A 7,872-nucleotide genomic window follows, 5' to 3' on the forward strand; every position below is an offset into this window, starting at 1 on the left:
TTTTCCTCATCGTCTGCACTGGATGGTAGTCTCCACTGGAATGTTTTAGCAATGCTACAAACCCTACAGGGGCTCCAAGTTTTCCTTTTGGCAGAACACGCATTGTACTATGTTGAGTGTTCCTGGGCCTGGCTCCTCCCATGTCTTGTGGAGGAGATCGAGGATACCATGGGGCTGCATCCCATCTAGCAGCTGAAGTGGGAATAAAAAGAGGTGTGGGATCAACAAAGCTGAGTGATGGGTTTCTGAGGCCTTGGCCCTCCAGCCAGTTCACAAGCTGAATTCCAAATTAACGGAGTGTAACAATGTACAGTCCAATGTCCCGACAAAAGAAAGGGGCCAAAACCCATTCCCTCTGGTTCCTGTGGCTGGTGCAGGGTGGGATTCTGCAGCCCATCAGAGGCACCCTGAAAGTGCCTTGGGTACCTGGTGACAGGACCAGCTGGTATGGAGCTGGTACATCACCATAGCTGTGAGGTCTTCCTGTCAAGTGAACAAGGGTGTGTCAGAGACTTGGATGCCCCTAGGAACTAGGAAGAATTAATGGCAACTGGCACCTGTTGCACCTTGGTTCAGTGATGTGATGGGAGCCTCAAGGGTTAAAGCCGACTACCCAGTGAAAACTACTGGATGATGGTGAAAATGATATTTATTAAGTGGTCAAAACCAGCAATTAACAAATAGGTGTTTAAACTAGCAATTGCTCAATACTTTTACTGCATAGAAAAGCTTGGGCACAATTATACCCAACTGATTACAATTCTTTGATTACAATTCACTCATATCAAATCACTATCCCTAATTTGCCTAAGACAACGCAGCATACAAATAAAAAATACAAACAACAAAGCCAAAGTAATGATAATAAAAGAACCGTCCAAAGCCAGCCCCTCTATGGTTATTTTAGGACAGCTGGTGGAGTTAGTCATAAATCTACTTTTACAACTTAACAACTCCGGGGCTTCTATTTCTAACACTTATATTTAACCTAAATACAACACTACTACACAACACAAAATTATACAATTTACACAGTGTGGTTAACAGAACTTAGATACACTTTACAGAATTACACAGTGAAATTAACACAATTTAACTATTAAACCAATAACCAATACATTTAAGCAATACTTACAAATCCAGAAACGATAACAGAAAGACACAATAGAACTCAGAGCATGCTCAGGACTCGTGCACCCCTATGTTTGATTCGAAGGGTGGGGAGGCAGCCTCAGGGTGATCAATCCTTTAGCCGGGCAAAAAAAAAAAAAAAAAAAAGACACGTGCCCTCAATACACGGAACCTCCGACGAACAAAGGGATTGAGGGTCTTTTATACAAAACTTCGGTGTCTGTGCCATGCTAGGGTCTGCATTTGGCAGGGCCTGATAGGCTAGTGATGAGGTAGTATGACAATACTGCCCTATAGGAATTTTCGTGATGTATGCGTGATCCCCTCGTGGACAGGACCAGATGGGGCATAGTTAGTGTAAGACAATTGTGTTTTATTACCCTATGTTTACTTTTTCCCTTGCCCCTAAGACTGGTCAAGCTACGGTCAAATGAGGCTTATCTGTAAATTCAGCTAGGCGTTATCTAGTTATGCTTACCTCCCTATTTTCTTGGTGCCTTTGAGTTCCAGGATGCCTATAAGGTCAAATTCCATTCACAAAAAACTGCATTGTGCTGCCCATGCTCCTCTGAGTATCTGGGTTTTGTGTGAGGGGCCTTGTGTGGCAGGATGGGCTATACGCGAAGGCTATGGACAGAAAAAGCCTGCTTTACAACAGCACCCTGGGATGGACTCGGCTTCCTCTCTAGTGACCTTCAGTGCCAGACCCTGCCACATTGTTGGAGGACTCCTGCCTCCATTCCCTCCATCTCCCTCTGAGAGCTCTTCCTTAGCAGCTTCTCATCAGATTTCCCTGTCTGGTTTTGGTGGCTGGATTCTTCCCTTCCCCCAGATTGTATCTCTGGCCCCACAGAATAACAGGGATCCCTATGGTGTTTGGAATAACCTTGGGGCTGGGGGAAAAGGGTTGAACTTAAATGGAGCAGGGGGAGAAGGAGAGAGATAGACTCACCCTCCAGTGGGGTCCAATCTCAGAGGCTTCCATTACCCAATGGGGGACAGTCTCAGATGTGAGGTGGATCATTTATTCAGGGGTCCTGTCAGGGGGTGCACACCCCCAGTGTGCCTCAGTGCCCCCTGACTGTCCTCATATAGCCCCTCTCAGGGCAAGTTACAGTCTGTATGGGTTGCTCATCATAGGCATCTGTCACAATGGCTTGGCTTACCTAGTCGGCCTCATGATAGGCCCTCAAACCAGAGGCTTTGTCCCCAGCCCCTAGCCAAGGGGCATCTTGGCTGGCCCGCTTCCAGCCTTTGCTGGCTATCCCCAGCTTGTCTCCCTCCAAGGAGCTCCTGCTGCCTCTGCAGTCAGCCCTCCACTGGCTCCTCCCCAAGCAAACTGAGCTTCTCCGTTTATAGCTGTCAGCTGGGCTCTCCCTCGCCCTAATGGGTTCAGCTGGCTTCTACAAGCCAATTGTGCTGCCCTAGATAGTTGCCAGCTGGGCTCTCCCTAGCCCAAACAGCTCCAGCTGGCCTCTTTCTTTCTAGCCCTGGCTCAGGGCCTGAGTCCTGGCCTTAAAGGGCCAGTGCAGGGCAGGTGCCCTGTCACAGGTCCCATTGCCTGGCTTCTGTCAGTGTCACGTTTCTATTGGGTCTTATTTCCCAGCTGGGTTTCCTTACCTCTGGTGTAGCAGCAGCTTGTAGAGTTGCTAAATCCCCTCCCTGGCCAGCTGGCCTACGTTCTTGGCTGGGTCACTGATTGACAGCCACAGCTAAGCCACCAAATTCCAGTTTGGAGAACTGTGCTGAGTTCTAATGGGAGGGAAAGAGAGGGGGCTCCATCAGTATTCCACTGTCAGCTCCCAGTCTCCCCTAGGCCAGGAGTCTCTCCCTCAAGTCCCTCTGCTGAAGACACTGGGGGAGAGGAGCTAAAGCCAGACCCTCAGCTCCATCTGCCCCCCTCTCAGGGATCCTGGGGGAAAGGGATGTGGGCAGGGTCCTCCACGGGGACTTGCATCCCCAGCTGCTCCAGGAGGACAAGAAGGGACCCAAGGCCTGGCATGAACTTGGCTGGAGCAGGGGCTGGAACATGGTCCCCTTAAAGTCCCAGGCTCTCCACTGAACCAGGAGACGATGAATTTGACTCGTCTATCTCATTCCCTGCTCTGACTCTGTCTGCCTAAGGGGAACACTCCAAACCCACAGCCCCTGCAGCTGCAGGTCCTACAGCTTATCGGAGCCAGCCTGCCTATGCCTGGCATCAGGAAGCCAGGGTCACAGGTCATTTATGTCAAATTCAGCGAGGGGGATGGAGAATCAGAATGGGGCTCTGCTGCTCCTTATGGTACTGGGTCTCCTGGGACACTGCAGGGGAAGGAGGCAGATCAGGATCAATAGACCAGTGCACATGCTGTGCAAACAAGCCCACTCCCACCCCTGAGGCTGAGACTCAGGGTGAAAGATCTGAATAATTGGTCATGGCACTTGAGAAGGGGATTATCACAATTTGTTTTGTCTCTAGACTGAGACAAGGCTCAGTGTCCCATCCTTTCTGAACTCTTGATTCATGACCACCACCAGGATGGAGACAGATCCCTTGCTGGCTTGAAAGCCCTTGGTCAGAGGAAAGCAGTGACTTTGAGAAGAATTTCCCTCCCACTCCCAAATCTCAGTGCCAGGGCCAGCTCTAGGATTTTTGCTGCCCCAAGCAAAAAAATGTTGCCCCCCCCCCTTTTTTTGTCCGGGGAGGGTTCGCGTGCAAATGCAGCTTGCACAGCTTGCTGGGGGTGCGCATGGAAATGCAGATTGTGCGGCTTCCTGGGGGGGTGGGGTGAATGCTTCGGGGGAGATCAAACGTCAGGGCATTTTCATCTCCTAGGAGAGTGCCAGGGACTCCCCACATGAGGACAATGGGAGGGCAGGTTTATCCACAGCAAGCCAGTTAACTTCCAAAGCATGCAGCTGTTCACATCACCTAGTGCTGGAGTCCTGGTCCCACTCCTCACTCTGCAAAGAGATTTTATTACTAGAAGCCTTATAATCACTCAGACTCCAACCCCAACACATAAGCTGTCCACCTCTCGGTGTCCATGGACAAGAATCAGCCTCACTATACAATGAGACAGTTCAAAGGGATTAAGAGAACTTTTGTTTCAACTCCCCAGCTCAACTGTCCAGAACAAGACAGGCACCAGACAACAAAACCCCACTAGCCTAGGACCTATTCCATGAGCGCAGCCCTGTGCTTTCTCCTTCAGGTACGGACCAAACAGCCTCCGAAACAGGGTGGATTGATTTAAATAGCTTTGATTTAAATCTCTAATTTTAATCATGATTTAAACTGGCAAGCAGAAAACCTAGGTTTAAATGAGCAATTTATCATTTAAATTATACTTTTAAAATATTTTCCTAAAGGATGGTTGAGTCTTATTGATTAGCAACCTTTAAAACATGTTGATTTACAAGTAAATATAACCTTTATGCCAAATTTGGTGCTTCTATTTACTAACCAGGAGAGTACACTCAGTACAGCTACCAACTAAATATATGCCCAAATAATTGTGTAACTTACATGTAATCAGATTCTTAATTTTTACATTTTTATTCTATTACAAAATGGTGTGCAATAGGAACACTTAAGAGACAGGTTTTACCCCATTTATTATTTGCTAAGTGGTTGCTACTTTTTTTTAAAACATATGATTTGCATCTACTTCTGTCTGGACAGAAATTCTATTTAAAATAAACAAAACCAGCATTTAATTTTTGTAACAAAAAAGTATCCAAACATGTTTTGCATCTAAAAATTCATTTATTAGACAAAGGAAATATCCATAGTGAATTTAACAGGTCGAATCTAGTCATCATGTTCTTCAAGATGTTAGAACGCTCTCATAACCAGTTTTTTACTGAGAGAAGAGGAAAACAAGTTTTTTTGCTTCCTCAACTCTCGGTTTTGCAACGGTGAATGAACTAATCATTGAACTGAACTAGCTGAATAAACCAAAGTGATAAAAACATTCTCTCTTCACCTGCAGAAGAAGCTACTGCTGGTTCTGGGTACTTACACTAGTTAACTGGTAGAATATCTTTAAAAGTTGACAGGAGACATGTTCTATTTAATTTGTAAATTTAATTCATATGTTATTTAAATAGGTTATGATAAATTTAGGCCATAACAATGTCCCTATTTAAATGGGATCACAATTCCAATTTTAATAAAGCTCTCCTGCCCCAGACAGGAAGGGACTTGGGGACACGGGCACTTGGAACACCAGAGTTCCCCTTCCTCAGACAAAGGGAGAGGGAGAATCACTTGGGTCCCAGGCAGGTGTGAGATTGTCAGGATACAGTACAAGGGGACTGGGTTCTTGAGAAGGTGTGTGTGGGTGAGGGGGGGAGAGGGTTCAGGGCCGAGAGAGTAGGAGGAGGGGGAATTGTTTAGAGAGCCAGACAGGAGATGGGGATCCAGGGGCGGGGAAAAGAGGAGACGGGGTCCCAGCGGGGAGGAGCCCAGAGGAGGGGGAGTTGTGGGGAGGGTGCATGGGGGGGGGATGGCCAACGGGGGGCACACGGGCTGGGGGGGCGCACTCACAAAGGTGAAGAAAAGGCCACCGGGCTCAGCCTCATCAGCCGTGGCCGCCCCATGCCGCACTCCCAGCAGGGGCCGCACCTCAGGGCTGCCCATGCAGAGCTCCCAGTGCCCCAGGGCCAGGCGCAGACTCTGAGCAGCCAGCTGTGGGGCTCCTAGCTTGGGGCAGCCTCCACTTGGGGGATGGGGCCCCACTGCAGCCTGCCCCGCTGCGCTCAGCATCACCAGCCTCAGCCGCCCTGCTCCAGGGCCAGGCTCCCTGCCCTCCTAGCACCCTGCCCCACCCTCCCAGCACCCTGGGGCCAGACACAGGCTCCGAGCAGCCAGGCATGGAGCTCCCAGCTCTTGATGGCCTCCGCGGGGCTCCCCACTGCCCTGCTCCTCCTGCAGGCCAGAATACCGCCCCTGGCAATGTGCCGCCCCAAGCACCTGCTTGTTTTGCTGGTGCCTAGAGCTGGCCCTGTTCAGTACCGCAGGACAGAAAAGCTGATTCCCTTTGGGCCCACCTTGTGCTCTAGGAAGGTGCCTGTGACTCTTCTGTGAGCACCATCTCCTGGATCTCGTGGGGGAAGTGGGGCAGGGGCAGGGATTTGAGGTTCTCAATGCCAAAGCCAGCCAGGGCCCAGACTTGCAGTTCCTCCTTCAGGGACAGGTGGAGGAGATGGAAGGGCCCAACATAGAGCTGCCCTGGCTAAGGATGGTCCAATGTGGTGCAGGCTAGGAGGACAGACTGTAAACTGGATGTCAAGTCTCTCCTTTCCACTTCTTCCCAGCACTAATGTAAATGGGGGAATGGTCCCGCTATTGAGGGGGAACTTTCCTGGCTTTTACACTACCCCAGTGAAATGGGCTAGCAAAAGGATCTGAGTCCCCTCTTCCACTTCCTTTTCCCAGAGGCAAGGATGTTAAACTGCAGTTATTGGGCTAATCATGTAGTGGATACAAATTGTATGGACTACACGATTAATTGGTAAGGGGGCCACTCTGCAGAGTTGTAGTGGGGGTCGCTCCCAGAGCCAGCTGGAGCTGGGACTGAGCAGTCCCATCTCACACCAGCTCTGGGAACTACCCGTGCTGTGGCTCTGCATTTTAAATGTAGTAAGAGCCAGCAGGCTCTTACTACATTTAAAATGCAGAGGCGCAATGTCCCAGACCAGTGTGAGCTGGGACTGCTTGGTCCTAGCTTGAGTTTGTGGTGACCATGGCTAGCTGCAGCCAGGGTCTGCTGCCAGAGCAGCCCCTGTGCACGGCCAGCCCTGGCCACCGTGAACAGGGGCTGCTTGGTGGCAGCAGCCCCTGTCCACAGGGGAGGACCCAGCTCCCTACTGGGAACTCCACAGACAGGGGCTGCTGCTGGAGCAGCCTCCCCTATCCCTCCCCACTGTGTCTGATAGAGGCAGTGGGGGGAGGGAGAGGCAGCACTGTGGAGATGGTGCTAGGGAGAACCGGCTTTTAAGCCAGCTCCACCCAGCACCAGCTCCTGTCCCCCCTGCTTGCAGGAGAGGGAAAGCGAGTAGTCGAGTATTCCACTTGACTACCCAATAAGCTTATGCTAACATCTCCACCCAGAGGCTTCGCTGTCCTCAAGGGCTTCCCTTCCATCCTCCTGCATAGCAGAATCCTTGTGACCCCAACAGGACTGGGCCCAAGATTGATGGGGGCTTGACCCCTAACCTTGTGGTCAATTAGGGCAGGGGCTGGGATGTCCGTACTCCGGGGTGCTCTCCTCACATTGAACGCTTCCCTGACCCACTGATGACTACATGTAGTTCAAAGCAAATACAAGTTATTAAACAACAGTCAGTTTTTTAAAAAGAGCAAGAATGAGAAAAAATGGAAAAAGTTCCTGGAAAACACCTCACTTTGACACAAAGACATCACAGTGTCTCTGGGAGGTCAGGACAGTTCAGTCTGTTCCTTGTAGGTCCCAGGCCTCCATCCCAGGCCCTGGCTGTGCTGCAGGGATGCTGCAGGTCACACAGTTGCTCTGGGTGGCAGGACCCTTCTCCCCAGCATCAGCCCCTCTCGAGTCTGGCCTGCCAGGCCTCTTGTCTTGTGGAGTCCCCGTGCTGGGCCTCTACCCAGGGTCCCTCCTGCTCTCCCCTGCTGCTCGCTACACCCAGTTCCAGCGTGCTCCTGCCCCAGCTCCACTCTCTGTTGTGCTGCCTCCAGCACCTGGAATGCTTCTCTGGACCCTCTCGATCTGTGGC

General features: G+C 50.5%; 1 long non-coding RNA gene across 1 annotated transcript; it reads right to left on the reverse strand.

Moving 5' to 3' along the window:
• Positions 1–811: 811 nt before the first annotated feature.
• LOC112546149 (uncharacterized) lies at positions 812–4,811 on the reverse strand. Its single transcript, XR_003089781.3, has 3 exons — positions 4,046–4,811; positions 2,752–2,883; positions 812–1,246 (listed from the first exon to the last, which is right to left on the reverse strand). It is a non-coding gene; the product is annotated as an uncharacterized LOC112546149 (long non-coding RNA).
• Between the last annotated feature and the right edge of the window lie 3,061 nt (positions 4,812–7,872).

This window comes from Pelodiscus sinensis, chromosome 8 (assembly GCF_052426305.1).
Source record: "Pelodiscus sinensis isolate ZL-2025 chromosome 8, ASM5242630v1, whole genome shotgun sequence".
Classification (NCBI taxonomy): Eukaryota; Metazoa; Chordata; order Testudines; family Trionychidae; genus Pelodiscus; species Pelodiscus sinensis.